Raw genomic sequence first — 16,391 nt, 5'->3', positions numbered from 1 at the left:
CAACATCCATTTATGATAAAAACTCTCCAGAAAGCAGGAATAGAAGGAACATACCTCAACATAATAAAAGCTATATATGACAAACCCACAGCAAACATTATCCTCAATGGTGAAAAATTGAAAGCATTTCCTCTAAAGTCAGGAACAAGACAAGGGTGCCCACTTTCACCATTACTATTCAACATAGTTTTGGAAGTTTTGGCCACAGCAATCAGAGCAGAAAAAGAAATAAAAGGAATCCAAATTGGAAAAGAAGAAGTAAAACTCTCACTATTTGCAGATGACATGATCCTCTACATAGAAAACCCTAAAGACTCCACCAGAAAATTACTAGAACTAATCAATGACTATAGTAAAGTTGCAGGATATAAAATCAACACACAGAAATCCCTTGCATTCCTATACACTAATAATGAGAAAACAGAAAGAGAAATTAAAGAAACAATTCCATTCACCATTGCAACGGAAAGAATAAAATACTTAGGAATGTATCTACCTAAAGAAACTAAAGACCTATATATAGAAAACTATAAAACACTGGTGAAAGAAATCAAAGAGGACACTAATAGATGGAGAAATATACCATGTTCATGGATTGGAAGAATCGATATAGTGAAAATGAGTATACTACCCAAAGCAATTTATAGATTCAATGCAATCCCTATCAAGCTACCAACAGTATTCTTCACAGAGCTAGAACAAATAATTTCACAATTTGTATGGAAATACAAAAAACCTCGAATAGCCAAAGCGATCTTGAGAAAGAAGAATGGAACTGGAGGAATCAACCTACCTGACTTCAGGCTCTACTACAAAGCCACAGTTATCAAGACAGTATGGTACTGGCACAAAGACAGAAATATAGATCAATGGAACAAAATAGAAAGCCCAGAGATAAGTCCGCGCACATATGGACACCTTATCTTTGACAAAGGAGGCAAGAATATACAATGGATTAAAGACAATCTCTTTAACAAGTGGTGCTGGGAAAACTGGTCAACCACTTGTAAAAGAATGAAGCTAGAACACTTTCTAACACCATACACAAAAATAAACTCAAAATGGATTAAAGATCTAAACGTAAGACCAGAAACTATAAAACTCCTAGAGGAGAACATAGGCAAAACACTCTCTGACATACATCACAGCAGGATCCTCTATGACCCACCTCCCAGAATATCAGAAATAAAAGCAAAAATAAACAAATGGGACCTAATTAACCTTAAAAGCTTCTGCACATCAAAGGAAATTATCAGCAAGGTGAAAAGACAGCCTTCAGAATGGGAGAAAATAATAGCAAATGAAGCAACTGACAAACAACTAATCTCAAAAATATACAAGCAACTCCTACAGCTCAACTCCAGAAAAATAAATGACCCAATCAAAAAATGGGCCAAAGAACTAAATAGACATTTCTCCAAAGAAGACATACAGATGGCTAACAAACACATGAAAAGATGCTCAACATCACTCATTATCAGAGAAATGCAAATCAAAACCCCTCTGAGGTACCATTTCACACCAGTCAGAATGGCTGCGATCCAAAAGTCTACAAATAATAAATGTTGGAGAGGGTGTGGAGAAAAGGGAACCCTCTTACATTGTTGGTGGGAATGCAAACTAGTACAGCCACTATGGAGAACAGTGTGGAGATTCCTTAAAAAACTGGAAATAGAACTGCCTTATGATCCAGCAATCCCACTGCTGGGCATACACACTGAGGAAACCAGAAGGGAAAGAGACACGTGTACCCCATTGTTCATCGCAGCACTGTTTATAATAGCCAGGACATGGAAGCAACCTAGATGTCCATCAGCAGATGAATGGATAAGCAAGCTGTGGTACATATACACAATGGAGTATTACTCAGCCATTAAAAAGAATTCATTTGAATCAGTTCTAATGAGGTGGATGAAACTGGAGCCTATTATACAGAGTGAAGTAAGCCAGAAGGAAAAACACCAATACAGTATACTAACGCATATATATGGAATTTAGAAAGATGATAACAATAACCCTGTGTACGAGACAGCAAAAGAGACATTGATGTATGGAACAGTCTTATGGACTCTGTGGGAGAGGGAGAGGGTGGGAAGATTTGGGAGAATGGCATTGAAACATGTAAAATATCATGTATGAAACGAGATGCCAGTCCAGGTTCAATGCATGATACTGGATGCTTGGGGCTAGTGCACTGGGACAGCCCAGAGGGATGGTATGGGGAGGGAGGAGGGAGGAGGGTTCAGGATGGGGAGCACATGTATACCTGTGATGGATTCATTTTGATATTTGGCAAAACTAATACAATTATGTAAAGTTTAAAAATAAAATTAAATTAAAAAAAAAAAAGAAATGTCTTACTCTGTGAAATGACACGCAATAATATTTAACAAAATAGTGAATGGTTTCCTCCTGGATTCAGGCACAAGACAAGATTATCCTCTATCACCTTGTCTATTCAATTGGCAGTCTTATTTAATGCAAGAAGGCTAGAGAAAGACAAAGAATGTGCAGACTAAACTGAAAAAATAAAACTGTCGTTAGTCACAGGTGGCATGATTGTGTATGCAGATAATGCAAGATAATCCACAAAAAAGTACTACAATTACAAGGTGAATTTCTAAGGTCCCGAAATGAAGGCTCACTATGGCAACAACAGTTGGAAATCGTGATCTAAAAGTTTGTGTAGAATAGCACCAAGTAACATCAAGTGTCATCTGTCCTTTAGTAACTGAAAGAACGACTGGACAAACACACACACACAGGATACAGAAGGTCTAACAACACTGTCACACCCGTGTTTTAACTAACAATGAAAGTATCCAAAATTTACCAAACAACTGCAGAGTACACCTTATTTTTAAGGTCATATGGAACGTTAACCAGGGCAGACCATAGATGCTCCATAAAATAAGTTGCAAAGGTTGAAATCTTAGAGTTTGTGTTCTGAACACAGTGAAATAAAATTATAAATCGATACAAATAGAAAAACAAATAGAAACATGTCCCAATGTTTGGAAATTAAGCAGCATATGTCAGAGTAATCCATGGGTGAAAGGAAGAAACCAAAGAGATAACATTTTTAATTTCACACTGAATGTTAATGAAAATATACTGCTATGGACTGAATGTCTGCATAACTCCACAACTCAAACTAAACCCAAGGTGATGGTATTAGCAACCAGAGCATTTCAGATGAGACAAAAATCATGGTAGTACAGCCCTCATGAATGGGATTAATGCTTATATATAACAGACCCTTAGTGGAAGTGAGAAATAGATTTAAGGGACTAGATCTGATAGACAGAGTGCCTGATGAACTATGGACGGAGGTTTGTGACATTGTACAGGAGACAGGGATCAAGACCATTCCCAGGAAAAAGAAATGCAAAAAAGCAAAATGGCTGTCTGAGGAGGCCTTACAAATAGCTGTGGAAAAAAGGGAAGCGAAAACAAAGGAGAAAAGGAAAGATATATCCATCTAAATGCAGAGTTTCAAAGAATAGCAAGGAGAGATAAGAAAGCCTTCCTCAGTGATCAGTGGAAAGATATAGAGGAAAACAATAGAGTGGGAAAGACTAGAGATCTCTTCAAAAAAATAAAAGATACCAAGGGAACATTTCATGCAAAGATGGGCTCAATAAAGAAATGGTATGGACCCAACAGAAGCAGAAGATATTAAGAAGAGGTGGCAAGAATACACAGAAGAACTGTACAAAAAAGATCTTCATGACCCAGATAATCATGATGGTGTGATCACTCACCTAGAGCCAGACATCCTGGAATGTGAAGTCAAGTGGGCCTTAGAAAGCATCACTAGGAACAAAGCTAGTGGAGGTGATGGAATTCCAGTTGAGCTATCTCAAAACCTGAAAGATGATGCTGTGAAAGTGCTGCACTCAATATGCCAGCAAATTTGGAAAACTCAGCAGTGGCCACAGGACTGGAAAAGGTCAGTTTTTATTCCAAAGAAAGGCAATGCCAAAGAATGCTCAAACTACCACACAATTGCACTCATCTCACACGCTAGTAAAGTAATGCTTAAAATTCTCCAAGCCAGGCTTCAGCAATACGTAAACCGTGAACTTCCAGATGTTCAAGCTGGTTTTAGAAAAGGCAGAGGAACGAGAGATCAAATTGCCAACATCCGCTGAATCATTGAAAAAGCAAGAGAGTTCCAGAAAAACATCTATTTCTGGTTTATTGCCTGTGCCAAAGCCTTTGTGTGGATCACACTTAACTGTGGAAAATTCTAAAAGAGATGGGAATACCAGACCACTTGACCTGCCTCTTGAGAATTCTGTATGCAGGTCAGGAAGCAACACTTAGAACTGGACATGGAACAACAGATTGGTTCCAAATAGGAAAAGGAGTACGTCAAGGCTGTATATTGTCACCCTGCTTATTTAACTTATACGCAGAGTACATCATGAGAAACGCTGGGCTGCAAGAAGCACAAGCTGGAATCAGGATTGCCTGGAGAAATATCAATAACCTCAGATATGCAGATGACACCACCCTTATGGCAGAAAGTGAAGAAGAACTAAAGAGCCTCTTGATGAAAGTGAAAGAGGAGAGTGAAAAAGTTGGCTTAAAGCTCAACATTTAGAAAACTAAGATCATGGCATCTGGTTCCATCACTTCATGGCAAATAGATGGGGAGACAGAGGAAACAGTGGCTGACTTTATTTTGGGGGGGCTTCAAAATCACTGAAGATGGTGATTGCAGCCATGAAATTAAAACACGCTTACTCCTTGGAAGGAAAGCTATGACCAACCTAGACAGCATATTAAAAAGCAGAGACATTACTTTGCCAACAAAGGTCTGTCTAGTCAAGGCTATGGTTTTTCCAGTAGTCATGTATGGATGTTAGAGTTGGACTATAAAGAAAACTGAGTGCTGAAGAATTGATGCTTTTGATCTGTGGTGTTGGAGAAGACTCTTGAGAGTCCCTTGGACTGCAAGGAGATCCAATCAGTCCATCCTAAAGAAGATCAGTCCTGAGTGTTCATTGGTAGGACTGATGTTGAAGCTGAAACTCCAACACTTTGGCCACCTGATGAGAAGAGCTGACTCATTTGAAAAGACCCTGATGCTGGGAAAGATTGAGGGCAGGAGGAGAAGGGGACGACAGAGGATGAGCTGGTTGGATGCATCACCGACACAAGGGACATGGGTTTGGGTTTACTCTGGGAGTTGGTGATGGACAGGGAGGCCTGGCATGCTGTGGTTCATGGGGTTGCAAAGAGTCGGACACGACTGAGCAACTGAAATGAGCTGAAAACAGACCCCAGGGAGCTCCCTATCCCATATATGAGGACATAGTGAGAAGACAGCTGTCTGTGACCCAAGAAGCCCTCACCAGACCCGGGAAGGGGGTGCCTTCATCTTGGACTTTCAGCCTCCACGACTGTGAGAAACAAATATTTCATGGTTTATAAGCCACATAGTTTATGGTCTTTTTGTTATAACAGTCCACTCAGACTAAGACACATAGATTAAAATTGAGGTGGGGGGATGCAGATAAAGCAGAGTTTGGAGAGAAATTGATGCTTTCAATGCTTATGTTAGAATTAAAGAAAAATTTAATCCATGATCTAAACTTCCAACTTAAGCTAAAAGTAGAAAAGAAAAGCAAATTACAACCAAATTAAGTTACAGAAGAATATACTAGATATAAAAAATTTAATGGATGAGGAAACAATTGAAAACGTTAATAAAGACAAAAGTTGGCTCTCAGAAAACAATTTATAGAATTGACAAATTCCTAGCAATATTTATCAAGAGAAAAAAGATCGATCAATATTAGAAATGAAAAAGATATACAGAAGACTGTGACCCCAATGACACCAATGTTAAAAAGATAAATAGAAGACTGTGACCAGTTTTGTGCCAATACATCTGATAACCTGTATGAAATGGATAAATCCTTTAAAGCATAACTTAACAATACTGACTCAAGAGAAAAATTGAAATATATATATGTTTGTATATATAAATATATTTATATAAATTAGACCTTAAATTTTATTTTAAAAAATCCAACAAAGAAAATTCCTGTCCCAAACTGTTTAATGGATGAATTCTATGAAGTATATAGACAAGAAACACCAATGTCAACAAAAAATTATTTCTTGTCAATAAGAAATAACACCAATGGTTAATCTGCAAAAGAAAGGGAAATTTTTTGGAGCCAACCTGAGGATTACAACCCAGGAGACACTCTTTCCCACTTCTGGGAATTGTTTCCCCCATTAGAGGTCAAAGGATATAAATGTTTTTGAGACAAAAGCTTATATATCAAGTGACATATTGACAGTTTACACAATCATCCAGATCTGCGTGCACAATGTAAGTAATGAGTCATCAGGTCCCTTCACAAGATTAAGAAGGAAGGTTGTCTCCAAGGAGGTCTGGTCAAGGCAGATGCACGGCACACCCTCTAGGGGAAGGAAGAGGCCCAATGGGCAGACAAAAAGTTTACATTTAATTTTTTTTCTTGGTTTGCCATAACATGAATTTATCTCATCATCAGTATTAAACAAAATCTTAAGAAAATAGGGCATGGACATTTCCCAGTTTGTTTTATGAGGCAAACACAAATATATAGAAACACGTGACAAATACATTTCAGTTGCTCAGTCATGCCTGACTCTTTGCAACCCCATGGACTGCAGCACGCCAGGCCTCCCTGTCCATCACCAACTCCCAGAGTTTACTCAAACTCACGTTCATTGAGTCGGTGATGCCATCCAACCATCTCATCCTCTGTCGTCCCCTTCTCCTCTTGCCTTCAATCTTTCCCAGCATCAGGGTCTTTTCAAATGTCAGTTCTTCACATCAGGTGGCCAAAGTATTGGAGTTTCCGCTTCAACATAAGTCCTTCCAATGAATATCCAGAGCTGATTTCCTTTAGGATCGACTGGTTGGATCTCCTTGCAGTCCAAGGGACTCTCAAAAGTCTTCTCCAACACCACAGATCAAAAACATCAATTCTTCAGCACTCAGCTTTCTTTATAGTCCAACTCTCATATCTATACATGACTACTGGAAAAACCATAGCCTTGACTAGACGGACATTTGTTGGCAAAGTAATGTCTCTGCTTTTTAATATGCTGTCTAGGTTGGTCATAACTTTTCTTCCAAGGAGCAAGCATCTTTTAATTTCATGGCTGCAGTCACCATCTGCAGTAATTTTGGAGCCCAGAAAAATAAAGTCAACTACTGTTTCCACTGTTTCCCTATCTCTTTGCCATGAAGTGATGGGACTGGGTGCCATGATCTTAGTTTTCTGAATGTTGAGCTTTAAGCCAACTTTTTCACCCTCCTCTTTCACTTTCATCAAGAGGCTCCTTAGTTCTTCTTCGCTTTCTGCCATAAGGGTGGTATCTTCTACATATCTGAAGTTATTAATATTTCTCCTGGCAATCTTGATTCCAGCTTGTGCTTCATCCAGCCCAGCATTTCTCATGATGTACTCTGTGTATAAGTTAAATAAGCAGGGTGACAATATACAGCCTTGACGTACTCCTTTTCCTATTTGGAACCAATCTGTTGTTCCATGTCCAGTTCTAACTGTTGCTTCCTGACCTGCATACAGAATTCTCAAGAGGCAGGTCAAGTGGTCTGGTATTCCCATCTCTTTCAGAATTTTCCACAGTTTGTTGTGATCCACACAGTCAAAGTTTGTGACAAATACATGGAAAGAAAATTACAGACCGATAGACTTATTAGCAAACTGAACCCAACAGCATGGCAATATGTTATTGCCAAAGCAGAATTTGGGGCTTCCTTGGTGGTTCAGATTGTAAAGAATCTGCTTGCAATACTGGAGACCCAGATTTGATCCCTGGGTTGGGAAGATCCCTTGGAGGAGGAAATGGCAACCCACTCCAGCATTATTGCCTGGGAAATCCCATGAACAGAAAAGCCTGGTGGGTTACAGTCCATGGGGTCACAAAGAGTTAGACATGACTGAAGTGACTAACCCTTAAAAAGCAAAATTTTTCCAGCAACACAGAATTGGGCCAACACTTGGAAACCAATGTAACTCATCATTTTAACAGAAGAAAGAAAGAAGGAAAATCATATAGATTACTTTAATAAATAAAGGATTTGACAAAATTCAACACCCAATCAAGATTTTTTATCTCAGCAAAAAGAGAATATCTTCTATCTGTAAAAAGCCATATATGAAAAACCCAATCACTAAAATCAGACTTAATGACATTATATTATAAAGGGAATGGCTGGATATATTTAAAGTACTGAAAGGGGAAAATCTACAACCAAGATTACCGTACCTGGCAAGGATCTCATTCAAAATTGATGGAGAAATAAGAAACCTTTTAGACAAGTAAAAGTTAAGAGAATTCAGTACCACCAAAACAGCTTTACAGCAAATGTTAAACAGACTTATATAGTCAAGAAATGCAACAGAAGAAAAAAGATCTACAAAATCAATCCCAAATAATTAAGAAAATGACAACAGGAACATATATCAATAATTACTTTCAATGTAAATGGATTAAATGCTCCAACCAAAAGACACAGACTGGCTGAAAGGATACAAAAACAAGACCCTTATATGTGCTGTCTACAAGAAACCCACTTCAGACCTAAAGACACATATAGACTGAAAGTGAGAAGATGGAAAAATATATTCCATGCAAATGGGAAGCGAAAGAAAGCTGGAGTAGCAATCCTCGTATCAGACAACACAGACCTTACATTAAAGAATATTACAAGAGATAAGGAAGGACACTACATAATGATCAAGGGATCAATCCAAGAGTAAGACATAGCAATTGTAAATATGCACCCAATATAGGAGCACCTCAATACATAAGACAAACACTAACAGATATAAAAGGAGAAATTAACAGTAACACAATAATAGTAGGAGACTTTAACACCCCTCTCACACCAATGGACAGATCATCAAAACAGAAAATTAATAAGGAAACACAGGTCTTATATAATGAGATGGATCTCATTGATATCTTCAGGACATTCCATCCAAATGCAGAAGAATATACCTTCTTCTCAAGTGCACATGGAGTATTCTCCAGGATAGATCACATCTTGGGTCACAAATCAAACCTCAGCAAATTTAAGAAAATTGAAATCATACCAAGCATCTTCTCCAACCACAATGCTGTGAGACTAGATACCAATTATAAGAAAAAAACTATAAGAAACACCAACACATGGAGATTAAACAACATGTTTCTAAATAACCAACAGGTTACTGAAGAAATCAAAAGGGAAATCAAAAAATTTCTTTTTTGAAACAAAGACAATGAAAACACAACTCAAAACCTACGGGATACAGCAAAAGCAGTTCTAAGAGGGAAGTTTATAGCAATACAATCCTACCTCAAGAAACAAGAAAAACATCTAATAGACAACGTAACTTTACACCTAAAACAACTGGAAAAAGAAGAACAAAAAAAAATTAGCAGAAGGAAAGAAATCATAAAGATCTGAGCAGAAATAAGTGAAAAAGAAATGAAAGAAACAGTAGTAAAAGTTAATAAAACTAAAAGCTGGTTCTTTGAGAAGGTAAACAAACTTGACAAATCTCTAGCCAGACTCATTAAGAAAAAAAGAAGAATTGAATCAACAAAATTAGAAATGAAGAAGGAGAGGTTACAACAGACAATGCAGAAATACAAAGGATTATAAGAGATTATTATGAGCAACTGTATGGCAATAAAATAGATAACCTGGAAGAAATGGACAGATTCTTAGAAAAGTTCAATCTTCCAAGACTGAACCAGGAAGAAATAGAAATTATGAACAACCCAATTACAACCACTGAAATTGAAGCTGTGATCAAGAATCTCCCCCAAAACAAAAGCCCAGGACCAGATGGCTTCACAGGACAATTCTATCAAACATTTAGAGAAGAGATAATGCCTATCCTTCTAAAACTCTTTCAAAAAATTGCAGAGGAAGGAGCACTTCCAAACTCATTCTACGAGGCCACCATCACCCTGATACCAAAACCAGACAAAGACAACACACCAAAAAGAATAAACTACAGGCCAGTATCACTGATGAACATAGATGCAAAAATCCTCAACAAAATTTTAGCAAACAGAATTCAACAACACGTCAAAAAGCTCATACACCATGGTCAAGTTGGGTTTATTCCAGGGATGCAAGGATTCTTCAAAATATGCAAATCAATCAATGTGATACACCATATTAACAAATTGAAGAATAAAAACATATGATAATCTCAATAGATGCAGAAAAAGCCTTTGACAAAACTCAGCACCCATTTATGATTAACAGCAAAGGCTATATATGATAAGCCTACAGCAAACATTATTCTCAATGGTGAAAAACTGAAAGCATTCCCCCTAAGATCAGGAACAAGACAAGGGTGTCCACTTTCACCACTATTATTCAACATACTTCTGGAAGTCTTAGCTACAGCAATCACAGAAGAAAAAGAAACAAAAGGAATCCATATCAGAAAAGAAGAAGTAAAGCTCCACTCTTTGCAGATGACATGATACTGTACATAGAAACCCTAAAGACAGTATCAAAAAATTACTAGAGCTAATCAATGAATTTAGCAAAGTTGCAGCATACAAAATCAATACACAGAAATCACTTGCATTTCTATATATTAACAATGAAAAATCAGAAAGAGAAATTAAGGAATCAATCCCATTTACCATTGCAACACAAATAATTAAATATCTAGGAATAAACTTACCTAAGGAGACAAAAGAACTGTACACAGAAAATTATAAGACACTAATGAAAGAAACGGAGAAGGCAATGGCAGCCCACTCCAGTACACTTGCCTGGCAAATCCCATGGACCGAGGAGCCTGGTGGGCTGCAGTCCATTGGGTTGCTAAGAGTCGGACACGACTGAGCGACTTCACTTTCACTTTTCACTTTCATGCATTGGAGAAGGAAATGGCACCCCATTCCAGTGTTCTTGCCTGGAGAATCCCAGGGACGGGGGAGCCTGGTGGGCTGCCGTCTATGGGGTCGCACAGAGTCAGACACGACTGAAGCAACTTAGCAATGAAAGAAATCAAAGACAGCATAAACAGATGGAGAGATATTCCATGTTCCTGGGTAGGAAGAATCAATACTGTGAAAATGACTATATTACCAAATGCAATCTACAGATTCAATGTGATCCCTATCATATTACCAATGGCATTTTTCACAGAACTAGAACAAAAAATTTCACAATTCACATGGAAACACAAAAGACTCCGAATAGCCAAAGCAGTCTTGAGAAAGAAGAATAGAGCTGGAGGAATCAACCTTCCTGACTTCAGATTATACTACAAAGCTACAGTCATCAAGACAGTATGGTACTGGCATAAAAACAGAAATATAGACCAATGGAACAAGATAGAAAGTCCAGAAATAAACCCATGCACCTATGGGTACCTTATTTTTGACAAAGAAGGCAAGAATGTACAATGGGGCAAAGGCAGCTTCTTCAATAAATGATGCTGAGAAAACTGGACAGCTACATGTAAAAGAATGAAATTAGAACACTTCCTAACACCATACACAAAGATAAACTCAAAATGGATTAAAGACCTAAATGTAAGACCAGAAACTATAAAACTCATAGAGGAAAACAGGCAGAACACTTGATGACGTAAATCAAAGCAAGATTCTCTATGACCCACCTCCTAGAGTAATGGAAATAAAAACAAAAGTAAACAAGTGGGACCTTATTAAACTTAAAAGCTTTTGCACAACAAAAGAAACTATAAACAAGGTGAAAAGACAACCCTCAGAATGGGAGAAAATAATAACAAATGAAACAATTGACAAAGGATTCATTTCCAAAATTTACAAGCAGCTCATACAACTCAATACCAGAAAAACAAACAACCCAATCAAAAACTGGGAAAAAGACCTAAATGGACATTTCTCCAAAGAAGACATACAGATGGCTAACAAACACATGAAAAGATGCTCAACATCGCTCATTATTAGAAAAATAAATGCAAATGAAAACTACAGTGAGATATCACCTCACATGGGTCAGAATGGCCATCATCAAAAAGTCTACAAACAATAAATGCTGGAGAGGGTGTGGAGAAAAGGGAACACTCTTGTACTCTTAGTGGGAATGTAAATTGATACAGCCACTATGGAAGATGGTATGGAGATTCCTTAAAAAACTAGGAATAAAACCACCATATGACCCAGCAATTCCACTCCTAGGCATATACCCTGAGGAAACCAAAATTGAAAAAGATGCATATATACCATTGTTCATTGCAGCACTATTTACAGTAGATAGAACATGGAAGCAATCTAGATGTCCATTGACAGATGAAAGGATAAAGAAGCTGTGGTACATATGCAAAATGGAACATTACTCAGCCATAAAAAGGAACTCACTTGAGTCAGTTCTAATGAGGTGGATGAACCTAGAACCTATTATACAGAGTGAAGTAAGTCAGAACAAGAAAGATAAATATCGTATTCTAATGCATATATACAGAATCTAGAAAAATGGTACTGAAGAATTTATTTACAAGGCAGCATGAAGAAACAGACATAGAGAATAGACTTATGGACATGGGGAGAGGGGAGGAGAGGGTGAGATGTATGGAAGGAGTAACATGGAAACTTGCTGCTGCTGCTGCTGCTAAGTCGCTTCAGTCATGTCCGACTCTGTGCAACCCCATAGACGGCAGCCCACCAGGCTCCCCCATCCCTGGGATTCTCCAGGCAAGAACACTGGAGTGGGTTGCCATTTCCTTCTCCAATGCATGAAAGTGAAAAGTGAAAGTGAAGTCACTCAGTTGTGTCCAACTCTTAGCGACCCCATGGACTGCAGCCTACCAGGCTCTTCCATCCATGGGATTTTCCAGACAAGAGTACTGGAGTGGGGTGCCATTGCCTTCTCCAACATGGAAACTTACCATATGCAAAATAGATAGCCTACAGGAATTTGCTGTATGTCTCCAGAAACTCAAATAAGGGCTCTGTAACAACCTAGAGGGGTAGGATGGGGAGGGAGATGGCAGGCAGTTTCAAAAGAGAGGGGATCTATGTATATCTATGGCTGATCCATGTTGAGGTTTGATAGAAAACAACAAAATTCTGTAAAGCAATTATCCTTCAGTAAAAAATAAATAAATTAAAAAAAAATAGCATTCCTTTTTGGGCTTCCCTGGTGGCTCAGTGGTAAAGAATCTGCTTGACAATGCAGGAGATGCAGGTTTGATCCCTGGGTTCGGAAGATCCCCTGGAGTAGGAAACGGCAGCCCACTCCAGCAGTCTTGCCTGGGAGGCTACAGTCCCTGGGGTCCCCAAGAGTCAGACATAGCTGAGCATGAGGACACACACACACACACCCCCCTAATGCAAGCACCTGACAATTAGCTTTTGAATACAATGCAAGGGACTGACATTAAGCTTTCTATGGCTGAGGCATCTGCTTCAAAGACAGCCATCTCAGATAAGCACATTACCAGCCACATAACTAGATGAAGAGCCAGATCATCCACGAACTTCCCCTTTTTAGGAAGCACCAGTTGACCTAGATAATTGACCCTTTGATGGTTTGCTTTTTCCGTCCTGTCCCTTCATTCCCTCTCTTATATTTTAAATTCACCAATAGAGAGTGAGCCAGAAAAACTCTAGACCCTACCCTCCACCCCAATAAAGGCAGAACCCCAGAGAGCTCTATATCTCCACTTCCCCTCCCCCGCACAGCATATTGAGACCTGACTGTGTGCCCTGGGCAATCTGTACCTTCCAGGACCTGTGAGTAACAAAACGTGTCTTTTCAAAGCTCCTTAATGATGGTTGCTGAGGTGCTTCTTAAAATCCCAATGATAACCACAGGGCTAGTCCAACCTTGGCAAGACCTTGAAAAACATCTGTGGGAGCAAATAGGATGGGTCCAGAGAGGGCCCCCAGGCATCTCTAGCTGATAGCATTGCTACAGATAGGCTGAGACTGACCGATATAAGCATCAAGATAAAATGTTTACGAATAATTTTAACAAAAATATGTGCAAGGCTTTATGTTCAGTCGCCCAGTTGCATCTGACTCTTTGCAACCCATGGACTAGCAGCACACCAGACCTCCCTGTCTCTCACCATCTCCTGAAGTTTGCCCAAGCTCATGTCCACTGCATTGGTGATGCCATCCAGCCATTTCATCCTCTGATACCCTCTTCTCCTTCTGCCCTCAATCTTCCACCAGAATCAGAGACTGTTCCAATGAGTTGGCTGTTCGCTTCAGATGACCAAAATACTGGAGCTTCAGCTTCAGCATCAGTCCTTCCAATGAGTATTCGGGGTTGATCTCCCTTAAGATTGACTGGTGTGATCTCCTTGCAGTCCAGGGGACTTTGAGGAGTCCTCTCCAGCACCACAGTTCGAAGGCATCAGTTCTTTGGTGTTCCGCCTTCTTTACAATCCAGCTCTCACAACCATGTGTAACCACTTGGATAGGCCATAGCCTTGACTATCTGGACATTTGTCAGCAGAGTAATGTCTCTGCTTTTCAACACACTGTCTAGATTTGTCATACCTTTCCTGCCATGAACCAATCGTCTTCTGATTTCATGGGTGCAGTCACCATCCACAGTGATTTTAGAGCCCAAGAAGAGGAAATCTATCCCTACTTCCACTTTTTTCCTGTCTATTTACTATCAAGTAATGGGGCCGGATGCCATAATCTTTGTTTTTTTAATATTTAGTTTTAAGCTGAGTGAAAGACAGAGTGAAAGGTTTTATACTACAACTAATTTTTAATGCTGAGAAAATCATTGAAAGATCTAAAGAAGTGAAGGGAGATTCCATGTTCACATATTGGAAATTCAATATATTTAAGAAGTCAATTCTCCACAATTCTTCAAGAATTTTTATACAGATACAGCAATCAAGATAGTGTGGAACTGGCAAAATGATAAAGAGATCAATGGAACAGAAAAGAAAATCCAGGAGTAGACTCAGACTTTTACAGTCATTGATTTCCAACCAAGGTGCCCAAGCACCTCCTTGGGTTGAAGAGTCTTTTCAAAAGGTGGGCTGCAAGAACATGAACGTATTTGCCTGCCTCACAAAAGACATAAAAGCTTATTTGGAATGGATCACACATCTAAATACAAAACTTCAAAACTAGAAGCAGCAAAGATTCCTCAGACATAAAAACCACTAACAATAAAGTTAAATATTGGTAAATTAGACCAGTGGTCAGCAAACATTTCTGTAAAGGGCAGTCCAGATGGTAAATATTCTAAAGCTTTGCAGGCAGCCTCAGCTAGAATCACTTGACCTTGTTGTTGGTCGTAGCATGAACAGCTTGGACAATGCAGAAATGAATGTACACACCTGTGTTTCAATAAAACTTCTATTTACAAATCCAGGCAAAGGGCTGACTGACCATAGATTGCTGACAGCTGTATCAGACAATCAAAAGTTAAAGCCCTTCTCATCGAAATAGACAATTAAGAATACGCAAACCAGAAAAAGACAACCTGCTGATAGGATAAAATATTTGCAAATACTATCCAACATATATAAACAGCTCATACAACTCAACATCAAAAAAATAATCTGATTTTAAAATGCACAGAAAAACTGAACAGACATTTTTTTCAAAGAGGAAATGCAGATGGCCAACAGGCACATGAAAAGTTGTTCAACACTGCTAATCATCAGGGAAATGCAAATTAAAACCACAATGAGATTATCACCTCTCACCTGGTTGAATGGTCATCATCAAAAAGTCTGCAAGTAACACATGTTGGCAAGGGTGCCGCAGAAAAGGAACTCTTGTAAGCTGCTGCTGCTGCTAAGTCGCTTCAGTTGTGTAAGCTGTTGGTAGGAGTGTAAACCGGTGCAGCCACTGTGGAGAAGGGTATCTCAGGAAACTAAAAATAAAGATGCCATGTGATCCAGCAATTCCACTCCTGGAGATATATCCAAAACAAACAGCAATTTAAAAAGATACGTGCAGGTCATTGTTCAGAGCAGCGCTATTCACAATAGCCAAGACATGGAAACAACCTAAATATGCATCAGCAGGTGAGTGGCTAAAGAGGCTGTGATATACATCAAAAGAAGGAAATACTGTCATTTGCAGCAACATGGATGAACCTGGAGGACCCAGAAAAGACCCCACAGCCTTTGTCCAAAAGAAATGAAAAAACGTGTTAAAAGATGCCTTGCCCAAGAATGTTGATAGCAGCTTTATGACAAAAATGTTGGTACCATGCCAAGTGTCAGTGACCAGGAGACTGGAGATACAAACTGTGACGTGTTCACACAATGAACAGCGCTCACAAAATTTACTTCCGTGAGAGCACCACCTGCTTGAACCAAAAGGGACCGAGATCGTTCAATGTGAAACAAGGCTGCTGTGGACCC

General features: G+C 38.9%; 1 protein-coding gene across 1 annotated transcript in view; it reads right to left on the bottom strand.

Moving 5' to 3' along the window:
• PRMT2 (protein arginine methyltransferase 2) overlaps positions 1-15,844 on the bottom strand; it is a 45,197-nt gene extending 29,353 nt beyond the window's left edge. The window contains exon 1 of the mRNA XM_059875037.1: positions 15,726-15,844. The gene's annotated coding sequence lies outside the window, so the exon portion shown is untranslated. The remainder of the gene's footprint in view (positions 1-15,725) is intronic.
• Between the last annotated feature and the right edge of the window lie 547 nt (positions 15,845-16,391).

This window comes from Bos taurus, chromosome 1 (assembly GCF_002263795.3).
Source record: "Bos taurus isolate L1 Dominette 01449 registration number 42190680 breed Hereford chromosome 1, ARS-UCD2.0, whole genome shotgun sequence".
Taxonomy (NCBI): domain Eukaryota; kingdom Metazoa; phylum Chordata; class Mammalia; order Artiodactyla; family Bovidae; genus Bos; species Bos taurus.
The sequence above is the reverse complement of the archived record's forward strand: the minus strand, read 5'-3'. Positions and strand labels throughout refer to the sequence as shown.